General features: G+C 50.7%; 1 protein-coding gene across 2 annotated transcripts in view; it reads left to right on the top strand.

The window, feature by feature from the left end:
* The window catches only part of LOC125078620 (translation initiation factor IF-2-like), a 24023-nt gene extending 11724 nt beyond the window's left edge, over positions 1-12299 (top strand). Inside the window, exons 2-3 of one of the 2 annotated variants that reach the window (XR_007120926.1) lie at positions 5018-5415; positions 12104-12299. The gene's annotated coding sequence lies outside the window, so the exon portion shown is untranslated. Of the gene's footprint in view, positions 1-2252; positions 3908-5017; positions 5416-12103 lie in introns of those variants that run through there. The other variant, XR_007120931.1, reaches the window with a different exon arrangement.
* The last annotated feature ends 48 nt before the right edge of the window (positions 12300-12347 follow it).

Below are 12347 nucleotides of genomic sequence, written 5' to 3'. Positions count from 1 at the left end.
TGGGTCTCACCATCATAGTTCGTCACTGTCTCGGTAGCAGTTTAATAGGTGTGTGTATGTTGTCTTAATCCTGTGCTCACTCTAACTCGCAGCAGGCCATTGATCTGAGCCTCTGTTCGCCATCTCAGGACATGGGGCCACCTTCCTCTTTTCAAGATTACAAAATGCAACCCGTACTTGGAATTATACTGCAAGTCCTTGGGAGGCCCAGAAATACACATTTCTGAGAAGCAGATGCACCTCACCTTGCCTGTGCCTTTGGGAGTTATTGATTTAAGATGCGTGACTCAGAATAGCCACCAGGTACCTGGGTTGACATGGGCCCTTACCCCACCCTCTTGGGAAGGAGACCAGAAGGGGGAATACATTTGTTGTTCAGGGCACGGGGTTTACTGGCAGCATCATGACACCAATGCATAAGATACATCACACTGATCTACGGTTGCAGCCAAACTCAGATCTGCTCTGAGCTGCCCCTGCCTGAGTGTTCAGGGTACAGGCAAACCACTCCAACTGCAGGTGCAGCATTGCTGTGATGAAGGTCAGGGAGGGGACCTCATCCCACTTAGGATGGGAAAGAGGAGGGGATGGAGGCAGAGCCAAATGTGGCACCCTGTTTGGGGCCTGGTTAGGTTGGATCCCGTGGCACCTTCCACAGGCTTCCCCTTGTTGCCTTCATAGCCTTCTGAGACATAGCTCGTCCTCTTGGAGCCCCCCACCGTCCCCTCAAATTCCCTATTTCCTTGGACACCTGTCATCAACAGGGAGCATCCTACCCCCCACCCAGAGCCTGCTTGTTCCCCAGGAGCTCCTCCTCCCTCTAAGAGTCCCCTGACATCTCCCTGAAGGTACCTCCCTGAAACTCCATCAGCCCTCTAGGAGCCCCCTGTTCTTCTGGAACCCCACCTCATCTCCCAGGACCCCCCCCCCGGAGTCCTTCCATTCCATGGGAGGCCCTCCCCTCAATGACCCCAGGGTCCAGCAAGGGTAGAAATGGGTCAGTCAGGCCTGCAAGTTTGCAGACCCTCTCTCGAGCTTCAGTGCACAACTTGGGTTCTGTTCGAGAGCAGGGGCAACCCCTGGAAGCAAAGGTCATGGTGGTCTGGCCCAGGGTGTCCAGGGGTATTTTGGAGGTACAGGTGAGTGACGGTGTCGAGGGGTTGGCTTTCAGGATGAGAGGAAGGGACACTCCAGGGTATCCGCTGGAGTAGCTAAGGACATGGCCTCCCAAACAGGAGGGCCAAGCAGAGCCACCTGGAGGTGGGACGGACTTACTGTAGGGAATTCAGGGATGCTCACGAGACGCCCAGGGATTTAGCTACTGGCAAAGTGGAGACAGATAGCACGCTGGTGCTTATTTACGCCTGTGGGGAGTGGACCCAGAGCTGAGCCCTGGGCACAGCTGGCATTCGCTGTCAGCCAGAGAAGGGAAAGCCCATCACGGGGTCAGGGCCAGTGGCTGGGGGCCCAGGGAGGCCAGCGGAGAAGGTCAACTTGGCATGAAGCCAGAGGGGCTTGACACTCCTCACTTGCCCAGGTCCCTCCAGGGCACCAGGACAGACCCTAGCAATGGGGTCTGCTGTCACAGGTTGTCAAATTTGTCAAATGAAAGCATTTTAAAGCATCTTTCCACTCCAAGCATCTCCCCTCTAATGCTCCCCACTGGGCTCCGCGTCTGTGAGGACGGCTATGTGGGACGTGCTTTGTTTGACTAGTTCTCAGTGACACTATTCTTACTGGCAATTTCTAGAAAGACCAGACCACACTAAACCATTTTTTAAAAGGATGTAAAGGGTACTCAGGTTCCAGTGAATCTGGATGTGTTAACATGGGTAGGATGTTATTGGAAAGGGGGCACTTTTCTTTGGAGGGTCTTGCTGTTTTCCCAAGCGTTGGACGAGGCAATCTGAAGATCTGAGGGCCTTCGGACACCGTTCCTGACTGGGCGGCCTCCCAGGGCGAGGGGAGGGGAAGGTGTGTAGCGGCAGGACATGGTCGTCATATACAGAAAAGAGAGGATTTGGAATGAGGTCACCTTCGTTTGGGGACAAAAGGGACTTAATGGGGAGACCAGCTCATCTTCCTCTGGGGATGGAGAGTGGCCGTGGGAGGGATGACCTCTGTGGGGCTGACGAGTGGAGACCACACTTCTCGGGGAGCTTGGAAGAGGTCGATGGGCGACTGAGCCCCAGGGTGATGACGTGACCCAGCCCAAGTGACCCCATTTGGGGTTCGTGGCTTTCCCTAAACAGGGTACAGGCAGGAAGACGTCACTCACGGACTCACCCTGATTCCTGAGCCCTAGCATGGTGTCACCCAGGATCAAGGCTGTTGGGGTGACTCTCTCCTGTCACACTGTATCTGCCAACCTCTTTTCTTCTTGACCCGTGGAAGCCGAAAGGAGACTTCAAGCCATGGGCCGATCCACAGCCAAGGGCTCCGAACCTCCTCATGATTCCACAACTGGACAACAGGATTTGGAGTCCCTGGGGGGCTCTGTCAGTGAAACGTCTGCCTTCAGCTCAGGTCACGGTCCTGGAATCCCAGGATGGAACCCCACTTTGGGCTCCCTGCTCAGTGGGGAGTCTGCTTCTCCCTCTGACCCTTCCCCTCCCTTGCTCTCTCTCTCTACTGAAGAAAGAAAGAAAATCTTTCGTGGTTTCCAGCCGGTCAGCATTTGTGTCTGCTGCTGCTCCCTCCGCAGGGCCCGTGAGTGTGAGCAGAAGCCCCGAAGGCCCCCAGAGCCCCTAGCGCCTTTCCGGGCCACGCACGGTGTGACGGTCGCACGCGTGTGCAGACGCTCCGGCTCAGCCCACCCGGCTCGTCTCTGCGGGGGGACGGCCTTTCCTAGGGCTGCTGCGCCGCTCCCGAAGGCCGGAACTCACGGTGCTGTGCTGCTTCCCCCGGCCGGCTTCATCTCCTTCCCGGAAATCTCTGACCCCTTGCATAGGCTCTCAGGGCCCACCTTCATTCCCCTTCAGGGGCTCGAACCCCAGTCTCAGGTGCCAGGGAGGACGCACTGTGGACGTGTCAAGCTGTCCTTGACTGCTGTCTGCACCTGAGCCCACCCGATGTCTGTTCCCATAGGGTTGGTTTTACAATCAGAAAACAAGCAGAGCCGTGAGCTGCCTGCAGCCTGAAATGCACCTGCTTCCCTCTGAGGCCTCTCGTGTCCTTCTTCGGGGGAGTGAGACGCTCCCCACTGATGTGGATTCTTTCTCTGTGTCCTCCCGCCTCCGTCTTGTTTAGACTCAGGAGGATCACGGTTCGACAGCTCTGTGCACTACTCAGTGCCCGGGCGGAAGTGTCGCTGTCTGTCCTGAGCTGCCCTCCGCATCCCCGGGAGGTCCTGACTTTACAACTGGAAGTTTGCGTCCCCTATTCTGCCCGGTCCCTCGCGACGTCCCCCCTGGGCACCAGGATGTATGTTCTCTGTGTTCAAGAGTCCGTTTGGTTTTCCCTCGGTTGGTTGGTTTTGGTTTTTTGTAGCTCCCACACACAGCTGAAATCACCCAGTGTTTGTCCTTCTCTATGTGACTCCTCTCCCTGGGCTTTATACCCTCAGGGTCCATCCGTGTGGTCACAGTGACAGGACTTCGTGCCTTTTCCTGACTAGTAGTCCCCGGCAGAGGCCTAGCCCGGCCTTCTTTATCCGCGCGTTGGGGACAGGCCCTTGGGCGACAGGGGACCGGCGGGAGCTGCCAGTGGCGCCCCAGCAAGTGCAGGACCGCTCAGATCCTCGCTTCCACACCCAGCAGTGGACTGGCCTGGCCGGGCCACAGGGTAGCTCCGTTGTTTATTTTCAGACGAGCGACCGTCGGGTTTAGCACAGCGGTAGATCCGGCGCGTGCTCCTGCCCATAGGGCACAGGGGTCCCTTTGCCGTGTCCTCCCATGGGAGGCAGCTGCTGCCGGGGGGGGGGGGGGGGGGGGGGGGGGGAAGGGCAGCGGCGGGGGTGCCAAGCCCGCTGCGGGAACGGTGCAGGGGCGGCTGGAGGGTGCGCGGTGTCAGCTGTGGGAGAACCCCCTGCGCTCCGTGCAACCCCGGGCTCTGGGAGGCGGTCCACGAGGCGGGGCTGGTGCGGCCGCGGGGCTGGTGTCGCGGTGGGGCTGGAGGGGCTCCCCGTGCGCGGCTCCCCGTGTGCTCCCCTCCGCGCGGTCGGTCCTCCGGCTCTTATCATCATCTGCCCAGAATGTCTTCTCCGCCGCTTAATGGTCCGGCTCCACGGTGGGCGTCCGGGACAGGGGGCTGCGGCGACAGGGGGCCACCAGCACTGACGTTTCTGGGGAGTCAAAGGTCATGTGTAGACTTTCTGCCAGGCCTTGCGGAGGGTTGTGCGTGCGCCTGTGCTGACCGTGTACGTACTCGGATTGAACCGTGTCCCTGTGTGACCCTCGGGGTCCACCTTAAGCCGGTGCCTCCAGCTCCCAGCCGTCATCTCCTGGACCGTTCTCCCTCCGACTCACTGTCGCCCCTACTCCACAGGGACACCCCAAGTCCCCAGCCTGTGCCAGCCACTAACTCGGTCCCTCACCCCAGAGGGTGCGTGTGGCAGCGGCACAGCTGGTCAGACCCCCGCGGGAAGCGCCTTCGTCCCCGAGAGCCCAGGGCTCGTGTGCACGTGCTTTGCCTGGAGCCATGCAGACTCCAGCCCCGTCGCTGGGGTGGCCTCACGCGGGTGTGATGCCACAGAGCCTTGCACCGTCGGCGGCGCTCCCTGGGGTCCCTGACGTCCTGGCTTCCTTCCTTTTCTCTAATTTGCATCCACTGAAGCTCTTTAGGTTTTGACAGAGGCGCAGTGTCCCATGTCCACAAGGAAAGTGTGATACGAAAGCGTCTCACTGCCCTGAACATCCCCATCGCCTGCTCAGCCCTGCCCCCCCCCGCTTGGTCTGCTCTTCTCAGATCCCCCCCTCCTTCGGAGCTCATCTCTTTTACCCTTGAGTAGCCTTCTGCTGTCCGCATGGGTCAAGACTTGTTTCCCGCACGGATTGAAAATAGCCTTCGATGGTTCCAGGTCTCCGCTGTTGGGAATAAGCTGTTCTCCACGTCCAGTGTGGGTTTTGGTGGACATAAGTCTTCTGCTGCAGCTGGTAAGTGGCTCAGAGTTTGGCGACGGGGTCCCTCGGGAAGAGGATGTGTCATTCTGGAAGAATCCACCCAACCAAACCCAGAGTGGCTGCAGGAGGTCGCGCCCGCCCCCAGTGCCAGTGAGAGTCCCTGTCGCTCCACAACGTCCCGACCAGCGGCCAGCGTGGCCGTGTTCTCCAGGCCCAGCCATGCTGATGGACAGCGGTGTGGGGGCAGTGCTCTCCCTCCCCAGGGACCCAGGGAACTGGGCTCTGCGTTCTGACGGCTTCCGGGGAGGCAGTGGTTCAGATCACTGCCTTGACACTGATGAGGACAAACATGAAGGTACGTTCTTTGGCCGTGTTTAAATTTATTTATTTAAAAATGGTGAGAGGGCGCCTGGGGGGCTCAGCGGGTTAAGCCGCTGCCTTCAGCTCAGATCATGATCCCAGGGTCCTGGGATCGAGTCCCGCATCGGGCTCCTCGCTTGTCGGGGAGCCTGCTTCTCTCGTTGCCTCTGCCTGCCTCTCTGCCTGCTTGTGTGTACTCTCTCTCTCTCTGACAAATGAATGAATAAATAAAATCTTTTAAAAATGGTGAGAAAAGTGTCCACAAGGAAACCCCAAATGCCCCAAGACACTACCGCTCAGAGATGACACTTGACAAACTGGCGGTAACCGGGGTGATCTACAGACCATTCCAGGAACAGGTGGAGAAGCTGTAGGAAACGCAGCTACACCAGCAGGAACACAAAGAATTCCATCAGCCACATCCCACACCCAGGGGCATTCTCACCAGGCAGCTGTAGAAACAGAACTAAGGCCACGCACGGTGCTCCTGGCCGCGTCTGCGTAGCCCTCTCTTGACACGGTTGCACACGGTCGTCAGTACTTTTGTGTCCTGGAGAATAGAAGTTCATTGTCCAATGAGTGAAAATGCAGAGAAGCAAGCCAACAGCAACAGCCCGCTCTCTTACAACATTAAGGGAGCCCTGTCCATACCCTTCCTCCTAGACCAGCTGTGGTCCCGTAGAACTAACACGTGAGCCCCATGAGGGTTGTGGCCCCTGTCGGACAGGGGCTGTGTAGACATTTGCCTCGGGTGTGTGCGTGTGCACATGCACGCCTACAAGGGTCAGCATGGGAACTCTGCTGTATTCTCCTGAGTTAGGGAAAATATCAACTGGGGCTGTCTCAGGGGCCGGGGTCCTTCATGGAGCTGTCCTCAAGCGGGTACAGTCAGAATTGAGTTTATTTGGTGGGCCACATGGTCGGTGCCTGTGAGAATTGAGTGAATTCGTAGAAGATGTGAAGACACACACGCGCGCACGCGCGGGCGTGGCCCCTGAAACAGCCCCAGTTGAGACAGCAATCCGGGTGTCTCCCGTGCTACTGCTGACCAGCTGAGAATCGGAGGTCCCCACAACACCCTCCTCCGGGTCCATTCATTTGCACGAGCGGCTCACAGAACGGGGGAGACCAGCTGACAAAGTCGATCACGGGCTTCGTCCGCAGGATGCTCGAGAAACGGAGTGAACCGCCAGATCCAGAGATGCAGAGGGGGAGGTCGGCAACAGTCCCTGGTCCCTTGTGCCTCACGGAGCTTGGGGCCCAGGGGCCCGGCATGTGGTTCACCAACCGAGAAGCCCTCTGAGCACCCCTCCTCTTGAGTTTTCTGGAGACTCCCACCCTCTAATCACAGTTGGTCTGCCCGGCACCCAGCCCCCATCCTTAGGGCCTTCCCAAAGTCCCCTCATGAACATTAACCCAGATGTGGTGCTGAGGGGCTGGTTAAGCAGAACAGGACACCCACTTCACCTTCCTGGCTGTGAGGGGAGTTCAGGAACTGAGGACAGAGACCAACCATGGTAACAAAAGAAGTGCCCTTTGCTCTTAGAAATTCCAAGGGTTTTGTGAGCTATGAGCCAGGAACCTGGATGAAGACCAAAATACATATTTACTGTAAAGCACAATTCAGAGCCCTATAACAATTTTTTTAAAAAATTGAACTTGTAGTTACTCCTACTGAAAAATCTCCAGGCCCAGATGATTTCAATGGCAAATTCTACCAGACATTTAAAGAAGAAAGTAAACCAATTATACACAGTCTATTCCAGAAAAATGGAACAGGAGGGACTATATCCCAGTTTCTGAGTACAGCATTACCCTGGTACCCTCACCTAAGAGAACAAAAAGAAAGGAAAAGAGGGAGGGAGGGAGAGAGAGAAAGAGAAGGAAGGGTGGATGGAGGGAGGGAAGGGAGGAAGGCAGAAAAGGAAGAAGGAAGAAAATAAAGGGCAAACTACAGACAAATATCCCTATGAGCCAAATGAAAATCTTATTTCAAAATATAGTGAATTCAAGTGCTGTAATACATAAAAAGAATAATGCATCACAACCAAGTGGCATTTATCCTGAAAATGCAAGGTTGGTTCATCAGTTGAAAATGTATCATTATATACATATAATGATATATATAATATGACACATATAATATGTGTCATGTTAATGATCTAAGGAAAAAATATCACACATCCTATCAGTTGATATAGAAAGCATCTGACAACCCCAACACCAATTCATGGTAAAAAAAAAAAAAAAAAAAAAACTTTCAGCAAAATGGGAATAGAGGGGCACGTCGTCAACCAGTAAGGGGCATCTACAGAAATACAGAGCAGGTGACATCATATGTGATAGTGAAGCACTGGAAGTTCTCTCTGAAACCAGGAATAAGACAGAGAAGACTACTCTTATGGGTCTCATTCAACATCTACCAGGAGTCCTAGCCAGTCTAATGAAACATTAATAAATGTACCCACATGCAAAAAAAAAAAAAAAAAAAAAAAACTGTTTGTAGTCACAGATGACATGATTGGGAAATCCCAAAGAATCTATGAGAAGAACCTATAGAACTAATACATAAGTTTGGTGAGGTCTTGGGATGCAAGATTGCAGCAGAAAAACTGTACTTAGAAAAAAGAAATTTTAAAAACAGTATCTACAATAGCTCCAAAATAGATCAAATACTGGGGTATACATCCACAGAAAATATGCACTGGATCTGTATGTTGAAAACTACAGCATTTTGAGGGAAGACACGTTAAAAGACTTAAATGAATGGGGAGACATACCATGTTCGGGGATTGAGAGATTTGACATAGTAAAGACATCAGTTCTCTTTAAAAGATGTATGAATTAGCTGCAGTCCCAACCAAAATCCCAGCAAGACTTCTTGTAGATATAAATAAGCTGATTCTCAAACTTACAAAGACAGAAAAGCTAGAACAGCTTAAAGAATTTTGAAAAAGAGGGACACCTGGGTGGCTCAGTTGGTTAAGCGACTGCCTTCGGCTCAGGTCATGATCTCAGGGTCCTGGGATCGAGTCCCGCATTGGGCTCTCTGCTGAGCAGGGAGCCTGCTTCCTCCTCTCTCTCTCTGCCTGCCTCTCTGCCTACTTGTGATCACTCTGTCAAATAAATAAATAAAATCTTAAAAAAAAAAAATCTCCCAACAAACAAGAGTCCAGTGCCTGATGGCTTCCCAGGGTAATTCTACCAAGCATGTAAAAAGATTAATACTTATTCTTCTGAAGCTGTTTCAGAAAATAGAAATGGAAGGAAAACTCCCAAACTCTTTCTCTAAGGCCAGTATTACCTTGATCCCCAAACCAGACAAAGACCTCATTAAAAAGGAGAATTACAAATATCCCTGATGAACATGGATGCAAAAGTACCCACCAAGAAACTAGCCAATAGGAACCAACAGTACATTAAAAGAATTACTCACCCTGATCAAGTGGGATTTATATCCAGGCTGCAAGATTCAACATCCACAAATCAATCAGTGTGATACACTACATAAATAAAAGGACAAGAACCATTTGATCCTCTCAAAGATACAGATAAAGCATTTAACTAAGTACATCATCCTTTATTGATTAAAACTCTCCACAATGTAGGGATAGAGGGTACATACCTCAGTATCATCAAAGCCATATAATGAAAAGCCCCCAGCAAATATCATTCTCAATGGGGAAAAACTGAGAGCCTTCCCCCCAAGCTCAGGATCACAGCAGGGCTGTCCACTATCACCACTGCTGTTCAGCATAGTACTACGAGTCCTAGCCTCGGCGACCAGAAAACCAAAAGAAATGAAGGGCATCCAAATCGGCAAAGAAGAAGTCAAACTCTCAGTTTTTGCCGATGTCATGGTACTCTATGTGGAAAACCCAAAGACTCCACCCCAAAATTGTTAGGACTCATACAGGAATTCAGCAAAGTGGCAGGATATAAAATCAATGCCCAGAAATCAGTTGCGTGTCTATACGCCAATAATGAGCCAGAAGAAAGAGAACTTTAGGAGTCGATTTCATTTACGATAGCGCCCAAACCATCAGATACCGAGGAATAAACCCAACCAAAGAGGCCAAGGATCTGTCCTCAGAAAGTTACAGCACGCTCGTGACAGAAACGGAGGAAGACACAAAGAAATGGAAATACGGGGGCGCCTGGGTGGCTCAGTGGGTTAGGCCTCTGCCTTCGGCTCGGGTCATGATCTCAGAGTCCTGGGATCGAGCCCCGCATCGGGTTCCCTGCTCTCTCGGGGAGCCTGCTTCCTCCTCTCTCTCTGCCTGCCTCTCTGCCTGCTTGTGATCTCTCTGTCAAATTTAAAAAAAAAAAAAATGGAAATACGTTCTATGCTCGTGGATTGGAGGAACAAACATTGTCAAAATGCCTATGCTACCTAGAGCAATCCCTATTAAAATACCATCCCTACACAGTCAATGCAATCCCTATCAAAATACCATCTACTTTTTTCCCAGAGCTGGAACAAACAATCCTAAAATTTGTATGGAACCAGAAAAGACCCCGAATAGCCAAAGGAATGTTGAAGAAGAAAACAGTGATGCCGGTGGCATCACAATTCTGGACTTCAAACTCTGTTACGAAGCTGTAATCACGAAGACAGTATGGTACTGGCACAAAAACAGACACATAGATCACTGGAACAGAATAGAGAGCCCCAAAATGCACCTTCAACTCTATGGTCAACTAATCTTTGACAAAGCGGGAAAGAATGTCCAATGCAAAAAAGATAGTCTCCTCAACAAATGGTGTTGGGAAATTGGACAGCCACATGCAGAAGAATGAAACACGACCATTTTCTTACCCACACACACAAAAAAATAAACCCATAAATGTGAGACAGGAACCCATTAAAATCCTAGAGGAGAACATGGGCAGCAACCTCTTTGACCTCGGCCACAGCAACTTCCTGCTAGACACGTCTCTAAAGACAAGGGAAACAATGCCAAAAATGAACTATTGGGACTTCATCAAGATAAAAAGCTTTTTCGCAGCAAAGGAAACAGTTGACAAAACCAAAAGTTAACCAGCAGAATGGGAGAAGATATTTGCAAATGCCTTATCAGATAAAGGGCTATTATCAAACATCTATAAAGAACTTATTGAACTCTACACGGAAGACCAAATAATCCAGTCAACAAATGGGGAGGAGTCAAGAACAGACCTTTCTCCAAGGAAGCCACCCAAATGGCCAACAGACCCATGAAAAAATGCTCACCATCGCTCAGCATCAGGGAAATACAAACCACAATGAGATCCCACCTCACACCAGTCAGAACGGCTAAAATTAACAAGTCAGGAAACAACAGATGTTGGTGAGGATGCAAAGAAAGGGGAACTCTCTTATGCAAGCTGGTGCAGCCACTCTGGAAAACATATGCAGGTTCTGCAAAAAGTTAAGAATAAGGCTACCTGAGGACCCAGCTATTGCACGACTGGGTATTTACCCCAAAGATACACATGGAATGATCTGAAGGGGCCCCGCACCCCAATGTTTATGGCAGCAATGTCCACAACAGCCGAACTATGGAAAGAGCCCAGATGTCCATCCACAGATGAATGGATAAAGAAGATATTGTGTATATATATACAATGGAATATTACTTAACCATCCAAAAAAAGAAATCTTTCCATTTACAATGACATGGATGGAATTAGAGGGTATTGTTCTAAGCAAAATAAGTCAATCAGAGAAAGGCAATTATACGATTTCACAACAGAGGAGCATAGGGGCGCCTGGGTGGCTCAGTTGTTAAGCGTCTGCCTTCAGCTCAGGTCACAATCCCAGGGTCCTGGGATCAAACCCCCCATCAGGCTCCCTGCTCAGTGGGGAGTCTGCTTCTCCCTCTCTCACTCTCTCTCTGTCAAGTAAGTAAATAAAATCTTCAGAAATAAATAAAACACTATCTTAAAAAAAAAAAAAAAAAGAGGAGCAGAGGGGAAGGGAAGAAAAAAATAAAACAAGATGAAACCAGAGAGGAAGACAAACCATAAGAGATTCTTAATCATAGGAAACAAACTGAGAGAGTTGCTGGAGGGGAAAAGGGTGGGGGAACAGGGAAATTGGGGGATGGGCATTAAGGAGGGCACATGATGGAACGAGCACTGGGTGTTACATGCAACTGATGAATCACTGACTTCTATCTCTGAAACTAATACTACACTATACGGTAATTGATTGGATTTAAATAAAATTAAATTTAATTTTTAAGAAAAGATCAGTTGACCATGTCAGCATGCATCTCCTTCCGGACTCTCCTGCTCCACTGGCTTTTGCCAGAACCACACTGTTGTGGCTTTGTTTGTTCTTTTTTTCTTTTCTTTCTTTCTTTTTTTTAAAGATTTTATTTATTTATTTGACAGAGAGACACCACGAGAGGGGAACACAAGCAGGGAGGTGGGAGAGGGAGAAGCAGGCTTCCTGCTGAGCAGGGAGCCTAATGAGGGATTCGATACCAGGACTCTGGGATTGTGACCTGAGCCAAAGGCAGATGCCTGCCCAGGAGCCCCATGTGTCCCACAACTTTCTGAATTCACTCATTAGTTCTAACAGTGTTTGGTGGAGTCTCTAAGGTTTCCTATTTATAGTACCATGTCTTCAGCAAATAGGAACAGTTTGACATCCCCCTACCGATGCAGAGGTCTTTTCTTTTTCTTATCTGCTGCAGCTGGGACTTCCAGTGCTGAGAAGGGACTTCCTCATCTCGTTCCTGGTCTTAGGGGAAATGGTTTCTTCACCGTCGAGTAGGAGGTCAGCTGTGGGTTTTCGTACACGGCCTTCACTCTTTTGATGTACATTTCATCAAAACCCACTATGTTTTTTATGTTGTATTTTGTCAAATGCTTTTTCTGTAAGTATTGAGATGACCTTATGGTTTTTGTCCTTTATTAATGTGATGGATCACATTGGTT

The sequence above is a fragment of the Lutra lutra genome, chromosome 10 (assembly GCF_902655055.1).
Source record: "Lutra lutra chromosome 10, mLutLut1.2, whole genome shotgun sequence".
NCBI lineage: Eukaryota > Metazoa > Chordata > Mammalia > Carnivora > Mustelidae > Lutra > Lutra lutra.
Note: the sequence above shows the minus strand (reverse complement) of the source record. Positions and strands in the feature narration are given on the sequence as shown.